Raw genomic sequence first — 12,146 nt, forward strand, 5'->3', positions numbered from 1 at the left:
ACAGGTCATGTCTTAAGGATATCCCTGCTTCAGCACAGTCTTCGACTGAGCCACTGATTGAGCCACCTGTGCTGAAACAGGGAAATCCTGAACCTGACATGTTGGGGGGTCTTGGAGCTGAGAACCCGTGGCTTAACCCTATCACTGCCAAACATTTATTAGCAATTTATTACTGGTTGCGCTGGTCAAAAATGCATTGCGTGAAATTCAATATCTAACACAAATATTTAGCAAATGAATCCCCATCGTAGCCGTCGTACAGATATCGCCAGCACGGCCAGCGTGCAGATATCGCCAGCACGGCCAGCGTACAGATATCGCCAGCACGGCCAGCGTACAGATATCGCCAGCACGGCCAGCGTACAGATATCGCCAGCACGGCCAGCGTGCAGATATCCCCAGCACGGCCAGCGTACAGATATCGCCAGCACGGCCAGCGTACAGATATCGCCAGCACGGCCAGCGTACAGATATCGCCAGCACGGCCAGCGTACAGATATCCCCAGCACGGCCAGCGTGCAGATATCGCCAGCACGGCCAGCGTACAGATATCGCCAGCACGGCCAGCGTGCAGATATCCCCAGCACGGCCAGCGTGCAGATATCCCCAGCACGGCCAGCGTGCAGATATCGCCAGCACGGCCAGCGTACAGATATCGCCAGCACGGCCAGCGTACAGATATCGCCAGCACGGCCGTCGTACAGATATCGCCAGCACGGCCAGCGTACAGATATCGCCAGCACGGCCAGCGTACAGATATCCCCAGCACGGCCGGCGTACAGATATCGCCAGCACGGCCAGCGTGCAGATATCGCCAGCACGGCCGGCGTGCAGATATCGCCAGCACGGCCAGCGTGCAGATATCGCCAGCACGGCCAGCGTACAGATATCGCCAGCACGGCCAGCGTACAGATATCCCCAGCACGGCCAGCGTGCAGATATCGCCAGCACGGCCAGCGTGCAGATATCGCCAGCACGGCCAGCGTGCAGATATCGCCAGCACGGCCAGCGTGCAGATATCGCCAGCACGGCCAGCGTGCAGATATCCCCAGCACGGCCAGCGTGCAGATATCGCCAGCACGGCCAGCGTGCAGATATCGCCAGCACGGCCAGCGTGCAGATATCGCCAGCACGGCCAGCGTGCAGATATCGCCAGCACGGCCAGCGTACAGATATCCCCAGCACGGCCAGCGTGCAGATATCGCCAGCACGGCCAGCGTACAGATATCCCCAGCACGGCCAGCGTGCAGATATCGCCAGCACGGCCAGCGTACAGATATCGCCAGCACGGCCAGCGTACAGATATCGCCAGCACGGCCAGCGTACAGATATCGCCAGCACGGCCAGCGTACAGATATCGCCAGCACGGCCAGCGTACAGATATCGCCAGCACGGCCAGCGTGCAGATATCGCCAGCACGGCCAGCGTGCAGATATCGCCAGCACGGCCAGCGTGCAGATATCGCCAGCACGGCCAGCGTGCAGATATCCCCAGCACGGCCAGCGTACAGATATCCCCAGCACGGCCAGCGTACAGATATCGCCAGCACGGCCAGCGTGCAGATATCGCCAGCACGGCCGTCGTGCAGATATCGCCAGCACGGCCAGCGTGCAGATATCGCCAGCACGGCCGGCGTGCAGATATCGCCAGCACGGCCGGCGTGCAGATATCGCCAGCACGGCCGGCGTGCAGATATCGCCAGCACGGCCGTCGTGCAGATATCGCCAGCACGGCCAGCGTGCAGATATCGCCAGCACGGCCAGCGTGCAGATATCGCCAGCACGGCCAGCGTGCAGATATCGCCAGCACGGCCAGCGTGCAGATATCGCCAGCACGGCCGTCGTGCAGATATCGCCAGCACGGCCGTCGTACAGATATCGCCAGCACGGCCGTCGTGCAGATATCGCCAGCACGGCCGGCGTGCAGATATCGCCAGCACGGCCAGCGTGCAGATATCGCCAGCACGGCCAGCGTACAGATATCGCCAGCACGGCCAGCGTGCAGATATCGCCAGCACGGCCGTCGTGCAGATATCGCCAGCACGGCCGGCGTGCAGATATCGCCAGCACGGCCGGCGTGCAGATATCGCCAGCACGGCCGGCGTGCAGATATCGCCAGCACGGCCGGCGTGCAGATATCGCCAGCACGGCCGGCGTGCAGATATCGCCAGCACGGCCGGCGTGCAGATATCGCCAGCACGGCCGGCGTGCAGATATCGCCAGCACGGCCGGCGTGCAGATATCGCCAGCACGGCCAGCGTACAGATATCGCCAGCACGGCCAGCGTGCAGATATCGCCAGCACGGCCAGCGTGCAGATATCCCCAGCACGGCCAGCGTACAGATATCCCCAGCACGGCCAGCGTACAGATATCCCCAGCACGGCCAGCGTACAGATATCGCCAGCACGGCCAGCGTGCAGATATCGCCAGCACGGCCAGCGTGCAGATATCGCTGTCCTATACACAGCGACTCCTGACTTCCGCACTTCAGAGATAACAGGTTTATTTCCTGGAATGGTAAAAACAAAAGGGCGACTGTGTTCTCTTTCACAGGGAACAACGGATTTGTTAAAAGAAATATATATATATTTTAAAAAAATCAAGAGAACTGAATTGAAATGCACAAGTGTCATTGAATATTGTCAAACCCTTTTGCCACCTTTCGTTTTATTTCAGGAAACGGAAGAAAAACCCTCGCGGGCAGAAATCGGAAACGTGAAATCGTGACAAGGAACCCGCCGTGTGGGGTAAAAGTATTAATGTAAGATGCGCTTTTAGCCTTTTAGCTCAGGGTCAGGCAGAAAATGACGTCAGATGTCCCGGAAATACTGTGTCACGCTGCAGCGCGGTGCTTCAATATCAGAGAGGTCACGAGTCGGACTAAACATCTAACTGTGTATTACCAAAATCAGGACTCAGAGCCTCCAGTGAACCTTGCAATAAAGGGGTTAAACATTAGCTACAAGTCTTTAACTCTGTGCTGGCTGTGTTTCTGCACAATGTCTATGCAATACTCACATTCATACTTCAATACCTGTTGTACCTGTTGTAGGTAATACTCACATTCATACTTCAATACCTGTTGTAGGTAATACTCACATTCTTACTTCAATACCTGTTGTAGGTAATACTCACATTCATACTTCAATATCTGTTGTAGGTAATACTCACATTCATAGTTAAATACCTGTTGTAGGTAATACTCACATTCTTACTTCAATACCTTTTTGTAGGTAATACTCACATTCTTACTTGAATACTTGTTGTTTATTTGTATTTCTCTTAGTGTCCCTAATTCCGTAGTGTTTTACACCTAAATTAATACAAAGCAGCTGAAATGGAAGCAGGGGCGTTGATCTCATTAAACGTGGAATAACAGCAACATCACCGACTTCCTTTCAATGAATAAACATATTTTAAATAAATAGGAGACAGGGTTGTATATTACATATTTACATTGTGAGTTCTTCAAATGAGTGACACTGATTCCTAAATAGTGAGACTGCCTTCCAATGAGCGAGACTGTTCTCCAATGAGCGAGACCGCTTCCAATGAGCGAGACTGTCCTCCAATGAGCGAGACTGTCCTCCAATGAGTGAGACTCCCTTCCAATGAGTGAGACTGCCTTCCAATGAGCCAATGAGTGAGACTGCCTTCCAATGAGCGACTGTCCTCCAATGAGTGAGACTCCCTTCCAATGAGTGAGACTGCCTTCCAATGAGTGAGAGGGCCTTCCTATGAGTGAGGCTGCCTTCCATGAGTGAGACTGCCTTTCAATGAGCGAGACTGCATTTCAATGAGCGAGACTGCATTTCAATGAGCGAGACTGCCTTCCAATGAGCAAGACTGCCTTTCAATGAGCGAGACTGCCTTTCATGAGCGAGACTGCCTTTCAATGAGTGAGACTGCCTTCCATGTGTGAGACTGCCTTCCATGTGTGAGACTGCCTTCCAATAAGAGAGACTACCTTCCAATGAGAGAGACTACTTCCAATGAGAGAGACTACCTTCCAATGAGAGAGACTACTTCCAATGAGCGAGACTGCCTTTCAATGAGTGAGTGAGACTGTCTTCCATGTGTGAGACTGCCTTCCAATGAGAGAGACTACTTCCAATGAGCGAGACTGCTTTCCAATGAGCGAGACTCCCTTTCATGAGTGAGTCTGCCTTCCATGAGTGAGACTGTCTTCCATGAGTGAGACTGCCTTCCAATGAGGAGCGAGACTGCATTCCAATGAGTGAGACTGCCTTCCAATGAGCGAGACTGCCTTCCAATGAGTGAGACTGCGTTCCATGAGTGAGACTGCCTTTCAATGAGTGAGACTGTCTTCCATGAGAGAGACTGCCTTCCAATGAGAGAGACTGCCTTCCAATGAGAGAGACTGCCTTCCAATGAGTGAGACTGTCTTCCATGAGAGAGACTGCCTTCCAATGAGAGAGACTGCCTTTCAATGAGTGAGACTGCCTTCCATGTGTGAGACTGCCTTCCAATAAGAGAGACTACCTTCCAATGAGAGAGACTACTTCCAATGAGAGAGACTACCTTCCAATGAGAGAGACTACTTCCAATGAGCGAGACTGCCTTTCAATGAGTGAGTGAGACTGTCTTCCATGTGTGAGACTGCCTTCCAATGAGAGAGACTACTTCCAATGAGCGTGACTGCTTTCCAATGAGCGAGACTCCCTTTCATGAGTGAGTCTGCCTTCCATGAGTGAGACTGTCTTCCATGAGTGAGACTGCCTTCCAATGAGGAGCGAGACTGCATTCCAATGAGTGAGACTGCCTTCCAATGAGCGAGACTGCCTTCCAATGAGTGAGACTGCGTTCCATGAGTGAGACTGCCTTTCAATGAGTGAGACTGTCTTCCATGAGAGAGACTGCCTTCCAATGAGAGAGACTGCCTTCCAATGAGAGAGACTGCCTTCCAATGAGTGAGACTGTCTTCCATGAGAGAGACTGCCTTCCAATGAGAGAGACTGCCTTCCAATGAGTGAGACTGCCTTCCAATGAGAGAGACTGCCTTCCAATGAGAGAGACTGCCTTCCAATGAGAGAGACTGCCTTCCAATGAGAGAGACTGCCTTCCAATGAGAGATGCTGCCTTCCAATGAGTGAGACTGTCTTCCATGAGAGAGACTGCCTTCCAATGAGAGAGACTGCCTTCCAATGAGTGAGACTGCCTTCCAATGAGAGAGACTGCCTTCCAATGAGAGAGACTGCCTTCCAATGAGAGAGACTGCCTTCCAATGAGAGAGACTGCCTTCCAATGAGAGAGACTGCCTTCCAATGAGAGAGACTGCCTTCCAATGAGAGAGACTGCCTTCCAATGAGAGAGACTGCCTTCCAATGAGAGAGACTGCCTTCCAGTGAGAGACTGCCTTCCAATGAGAGAGACTGCCTTCCAATCAGAGAGACTGCCTTCCAATGAGAGAGACTGCCTTCCAATGAGAGAGACTGCCTTCCAATGAGAGAGACTGCCTTCCAATGAGAGAGACTGCCTTCCAATGAGAGAGACTGCCTTCCAATGAGAGAGACTGCCTTCCAATGAGAGAGACTGCCTTCCAATGAGAGAGACTGCCTTCCAATGAGAGAGACTGCCTTCCAATGAGAGAGACTGCCTTCCAGTGAGTAACACAGCCTTATAATGGATGAGCCTCGACAGAACAGCTACTGTGTAATCTGTCTCATATTCTGTGAGGTGACGATTCCGTGTCCTGTGTGTGCCCGGCTTTACCCCGTGTCCTGTGTGTGCCCGGCTTTACCCCGTGCCCTGTGTGTGCCCGGCTTTACCCCGTGTCCTGTGCGTGCCCGGCTTTACCCCGTGTCCTGTGCGTGCCCGGCTTTACCCCGTGTCCTGTGTGTGCCCGGCTTTACCCCGTGTCATGTGTGTGCCCGGCTTTACCCCGTGTCCTGTGCGTGCCCGGCTTTACCCCGTGTCCTGTGTGTGCCCGGCTTTACCCCGTGTCCTGTGTGTGCCCGGCTTTACCCCGTGTCATGTGTGTGCCCGGCTTTACCCCGTGTCCTGTGCGTGCCCGGCTTTACCCCGTGTCATGTGTGTGCCCGGCTTTACCCCGTGTCCTGTGTGTGCCCGGCTTTACCCCGTGTCATGTGTGTGCCCGGCTTTACCCCGTGTCCTGTGTGTGCCCGGCTTTACCCCGTGTCCTGTGTGTGCCTGGCTTTACCCCGTGTCATGTGTGTGCCCGGCTTTACCCCGTGTCCTGTGTGTGCCCGGCTTTACCCCGTGTCATGTGTGTGCCCGGCTTTACCCCGTGTCCTGTGTGTGCCTGGCTTTACCCCGTGTCCTGTGTGTGCCCGGCTTTACCCCGTGTCATGTGCGTGCCCGGCTTTACCCCGTGTCCTGTGTGTGCCCGGCTTTACCCCGTGTCATGTGTGTGCCCGGCTTTACCCCGTGTCCTGTGCGTGCCCGGCTTTACCCCGTGTCATGTGTGTGCCCGGCTTTACCCCGTGTCCTGTGTGTGCCCGGCTTTACCCCGTGTCATGTGCGTGCCCGGCTTTACCCCGTGCGTGCCCGGCTTTGCCCTGTGCATGCCCGGCTTTGCCCCGTACGTGCCCGGCTTTGCCCCGTGCGTGCCCGGCTTTGCCCCGTGCGTGCCCGGCTTTGCCCCGTGCGTGCCCGTCTTCGCCCTGTGCGTGCCCGGCTTTGCCCCCTGCGTTCCCTGCCCCGGCTTTGCCCTGTGCGTGCCCGGCTTTGCCCCCTGCGTTCCCTGCCCCGGCTTTGCCCCGTGCGTGCCCGGCTTTGCCCCGTGCGAGCCCGGCTTTGCCCCCTGCGTTCCCTGCCCCGGCTTTGCCCCGTGCGAGCCCGGCTTTGCCCCGTGCGTGCCCGGCTTTGCCCCGTGCGTGCCCGGCTTTGCCCCGTGCGTGCCCGGCTTTGCCCTGTGCGTGCCCGGCTTTGCCCTGTGCGAGCCCGGCTTTGCCCCCTGCGTTCCCTGCCCCGGCTTTGCCCTGTGCGTGCCCGGCTTTGCCCCGTGCGTGCCCGGCTTTGCCCCCTGCGTTCCCTGCCCCGGCTTTGCCCTGTGCGTGCCCGGCTTTGCCCCCTGCGTTCCCTGCCCCGGCTTTGCCCCGTGTGTGCCCGGCTTTGCCCCGTGCGAGCCCGGCTTTGCCCCCTGCGTTCCCTGCCCCGGCTTTGCCCCCTGCGTTCCCTGCCCCGGCTTTGCCACGTGCGAGCCCGGCTTTGCCCCCTGCGTTCCCTGCCCCGGCTTTGCCCCGTGCGAGCCCGGCTTTGCCCCCTGCGTTCCCTGCCCCGGCTTTGCCCCGTGCGAGCCCGGCTTTGCCCCCTGCGTTCCCTGCCCCGGCTTTGCCCCGTGCGAGCCCGGCTTTGCCCCCTGCGTTCCGTGCCCCGGCTTTGCCCCCTGCGTTCCCTGCCCCGGCTGGGGGTTTCGCACACAGATCCCCCCTCGGTGAGTTTGAAGGTGCAATGCGTCAACAAAGATTTTCTAAAAAACCCTGGATTTCAGAGAACTCATAAAATTATTCATCACTCTGCTTTATTTTGTTTAATTCCTCCCTAGAAACCATAAAACATACATTTACCCAACTGACAGCAAAAGCATTACTTCCAGCAGCAGTTTTATACACTTCCAAACAAAACCCCCAACAAGTGGCTTAGTACTGCTTAGTACTGCTGTACATGCGGGCGGTTACTGGAGAGAAAGATGAGGCTCATCGTATAAGGCATAAAACCCGCAGCAACACACGCGTGTCCTTACTATAACGCGCCCCACTTCTGCACGGGGAATACTTTGTCTCTTCTCTCCGTGTTAGGATTCTCCTTTCCCTGAGCGATATTACAGTACATTTGTGCAGCCGCTTTCCATGCTTTTTAACCCTAGTTTGCAGCCGAGAGATGCTGGGCAGTGCGACTGAACCCCCAAACTCCAGCCTGTAGGATCAGGGGGACAGGCGCTGGCGTTCGCACATTTACCAAGATCGCCCCACGCATTACATGGAAGGGAAAGACACGTACGTGGCTTTCTGTGTGGGCATCGCAATTACCCTTTCATTTTCATGGTTGTGGCCGAGCTGCAAGGATGACATTGCGCTGAAGCAGGGGTGGCCAACTGCAGTCCTCAAGGGTCACCAACAGGTCGGGTTTTGAGGATATCCCTGCTTCAGCGCAGGTGACTCAATCAGTGGCTGAGAAGATGGCATCACGGCATATGTTGTAGAGGTCGATGTGCCCCGAGTCCAGGGGTCACCAACTCCAGTCCTCGAGACCTACCAACGGGTCAGGTTTTCAGGATATCTCTGCTTCAGCACAGGCGGTGTAGTCTTTGACTTAGCCACAGATTGAGCCACCTGTGCTGAAGCAGGGATATCCTCAAAACTCGACCTGTTGGTGGCCCTTGAGGACTGGAGTTGCCCACACCTGCCCTAAACTTTGAATTGCTGAAGGGTAACCCAACACCAGCTGCGCATCAATACCTTCATCCAAACATCACACCCTATCTGTACAGGAGCCAACTGTCAGCGCACACCCCAAAAAATGGGAAAGGGTAAATGTCTAGTTTATTAAATCTCTGCCACTTCTGTCTGCCTGAGAGACCCGTGGGACGTGGCGTGGGACGTGGCGTGGGACGTGGCTGAGCCGTTATCGGCTTTATCCCTGATAAACGTTCTCTCCTGGAAGGTGAAGCGACCCCTCACCCCCTGCCTGACCCCTCTCACCCCTACCTGACCCCTCTCACCCCCCTGCCTGACCCCTCTCACCCCCTGCCTGACTCCTCTCACCCCCTGCCTGACCCCTCTCACCCCCTGCCTGACTCCTCTCACCCCCTGCCTGACCCCTCTCACCCCCTGCCTGACCCCTCTCACCCCCTGCCTGATCCCTCTCACCCCCCTGCCTGACCCCTCTCACCCCCTGCCTGACCCCTCACCCCCTGCCTGACCCCTCTCACCCCCTGCCTGACCCCTCTCCCCCCCTGCCTGACCCCTCTCCCCCACTGCCTGACCCCTCTCCCCCCCCTGCCTGACCCCTCACCCTCTGCCTGACCCCTCTCACCCCCTGCCTGACCCCTCTCACCCCCTGCCTGATCCCTCTCACCCCCTGCCTGACCCCTCTCCCCCCCTGCCTGACCCCTCTCACCCCCTGCCTGATCCCTCACCCCCTGCCTGATCCCTCACCCCCTGCCTGACCCCTCTCACCCCCTGCCTGACCCCTCTCACCCCCTGCCTGACCCGTGAATGGTCCCCCCAGGGAGGTTTGGTGGGAGAACAGGGTCACATCGTCCTCTTTTCAGGCCAGGGTCAGGACAGGCTTTCAGGCTATCCCTGCTCAGTACAGGTGGCTCAATCAGGGGCTCAGTCGTTTCACTGAGCCACCTGTGCTGAAGCAGGGATACCCTGAAAACCTGCCCTGTTTGCGGCTCTTCAGGACTGGCGTTGGTCACCCCCCTGCAGTAGGTAGTTAGTGAGGTCTCTCCTCCGTCCGGGATTACACCCGGAGAACCGACTGGTTTAAGCTTTTAAAAGATCAGAACTACAGGTACCCCCCCCCCCCGCACCTCTCCCACCCCCCTCCCCCCCTTACACACTGAGCTACAACTACAGGTACCCCCCCCCCCCCCGCACCTCTCCCACCCCCCCCCCTTACACACTGAGCTACAACTACAGGTACCCCCCCCCCCGCACCTCTCCCACCCCCTCCCCCCTTACACACTGAGCTACAACTACAGGTACCCCCCCCCCCCCGCACCTCTCCCACCCCCCCCCCCCCTTACACACTGAGCTACAACTACAGGTACCCCCCCCGCACCTCTCCCACCCCCCCCCCTTACACACTGAGCTACAACTACAGGTACCCCCCCCGCACCTCTCCCACCCCCCCCCCTTACACACTGAGCTACAACTACAGGTACCCCCCCTTACCTCTCCCACCCCCCCCCCCTTACACACTGAGCTACAACTACAGGTACCCCCCGCACCTCTCCCACCCACCCCCGCACCTCTCCCACCCCCCCCCCCTTACACACTGAGCTACAGCTACAGGTACCCCCCGCACCTCCCCCACCCCCTTACACACTGAGCTACAACTACAGGGAGACATCCTGCCCCTTCATTACAAGGTATCACAACCTGCAGCGAAGTCCCCAGTGAGCAGGCTGCTGACCTGGCTGCGAGCCCCCACGTGGCGGCCAGTCTGACCTGGCGGCTGGCAGCGTGTCGCCCACTGACAGAAGGAAGAATAGAGACTTACCCGGGTCCCGGGGATGGGGGGCAGGGCTGCGTGGGGTGCAGGGCTGCGTGGGGTGCAGGGCTGCGTGGGGGGCAGGGCTGCAGAGAGATGCCCCGCCGGATCAGTACCAGTGTGCGGGCAGCGGCGAGCTCCAGCCTTCCCGTACCTGTCACCACACACAGCCTGTGAGAGCTGTGCTGCAGCAGGCAGGAGCCTGGGGAGCCTGGGAGGGATCAGGCGGGGAGGGGGACACACGGGGAGGGGGACACGGGGAGGGGGGGGGGGGACACGGCGAGAGCAGCTGCCTATAACTCTCCCTGCCCCTGCACTCTCTCCCAGCGCTGTGCCATATTACTCTTATTATTCCCATTATGCAAATCCCTGGCTGAGAGCCCCACCGAGCCCCCACCGAGCCTTACCTCATCCCCCAGCCCAACCAGAGCACTCATTTGGAAAGAGAAGGGGGGGGGGGGGGGGGCAGCCTCAGCACCAGAAGGACGGGCAGCACTTTGCTGGTCTCCCCGGTGATGAATGTGTTAATTCACATGCAGCTCGTGTCTGTGATCCTTCTAACACTAAAAGAAATACCACACTCCCCATCGTTGCCAAGACTGGTGACTGCTCTGACCTCTGAAGTGGGAGTCTTGAGAGATGCAGCAGCAGCAGCAGCAATCTTTATGTTGTTGGCTGCAGGTAAAACTAATTGCCAGCTCTTGGAATCAGTGTCACCCTCCCCCTCCCCATTGCATATTTTTTTTGCCTGTGCCATATTTATCACTCCGGACTATCGCGGCTGTGACTGGTGTCAGGCGGGATATTAACCCATTCAGTGCTGGAGACAGAGTGTGGCACGGAATGGGTTAACAGCGTCCAGGACACGCGGGATTATTTTGCTAAACTGGGAGAAATCGGCGCAGAATAAATTCATTGGGATCCTTACAGCGTCAATCTGGTGCTGTTTCCCCGGCTGTTTCGCAGCGCCGGTCTCTGAATCGGGGACCCCTCAGATTCGGGGACCCCTTGTTTAATGACAGAGACGCTGAGCAAATCCCTTTCTCTCTCCGGTCCTCAGGTACCCAAAACATCTTCTCACAGTACCGGCGGAGTACTCAGCGCTGCGCAGACACGAGTAATAATACAGCACGGGAATAATATGAGACAGAATAAGAAATACATGGCACACTCCCCGGGGAGACCCCTGCGCCCCGGGGAGACCCCTGCGCCCCGGGGAGACCCCTGCGCCCCTTCTGCTGTTTGCAGGGGTGCAAGGCGACAGGAACACATCCTCCCTCATATTATTATTATTAAGTATAATTACGCCCCATGTTGGGAGGCGGCTTCGCTCCTCTCGCCTCTCCTTATGCTCCATCGCCCGCCTGCTGTTATAGGGTGAGGAGGAGGGTGACCTTGCAGGCGCCCACCTGGGCTTTCTTCATTCAGGGCGCCCGGGGGGCTCGTTCTGCAATCACACGGAAAGGTTACGGGCTCCCCTGTTGGCTGTGAGTGGAAGGAAGAGAGCGAAGCTTCCCGGGACCCGCAGGCTCCCAGCCACAACTCACCGAGCAATGCACAGCCGCTGCTGTCACAGAGCCACCCAGCACGTGCAGCCACCTCCAGGGCGCAGAGCCACAACTCACCGAGCAATGCACAGCCGCTGCTGTCACAGAGCCACCCAGCACCGTGCAGCCACCTCCAGGGCGCAGAGCCACCCAGCACCGTGCAGCCACCTCCAGGGTGCAGAGCCACACAGCACCGTGCAGCCACCTCCAGGGCGCAGAGCCACCCAGCACCGTGCAGCCACCTCAGGGGGGCAACAAGCCACCCAGCACCGTGCAGCCACCTCCAGGGTGCAGAGCCACACAGCACCGTGCAGCAACCTCCAGGGCGCAGAGCCACCCAGCACCGTGCAGCCACCTCAGGGGGGCAACAAGCCACCCAGCACCGTGCAGCCACCT

General features: G+C 57.7%; 1 pseudogene; it reads right to left on the reverse strand.

Annotated features, from left to right (window-relative positions):
* Window positions 1-10,422, reverse strand: part of LOC142476836 (endothelin-converting enzyme-like 1 pseudogene) — a 17,548-nt pseudogene extending 7,126 nt beyond the window's left edge.
* Window positions 10,423-12,146: the final 1,724 nt, after the last annotated feature.

The sequence above is a fragment of the Ascaphus truei genome, unplaced genomic scaffold (assembly GCF_040206685.1).
Source record: "Ascaphus truei isolate aAscTru1 unplaced genomic scaffold, aAscTru1.hap1 HAP1_SCAFFOLD_1767, whole genome shotgun sequence".
Taxonomy (NCBI): Eukaryota; Metazoa; Chordata; class Amphibia; order Anura; family Ascaphidae; genus Ascaphus; species Ascaphus truei.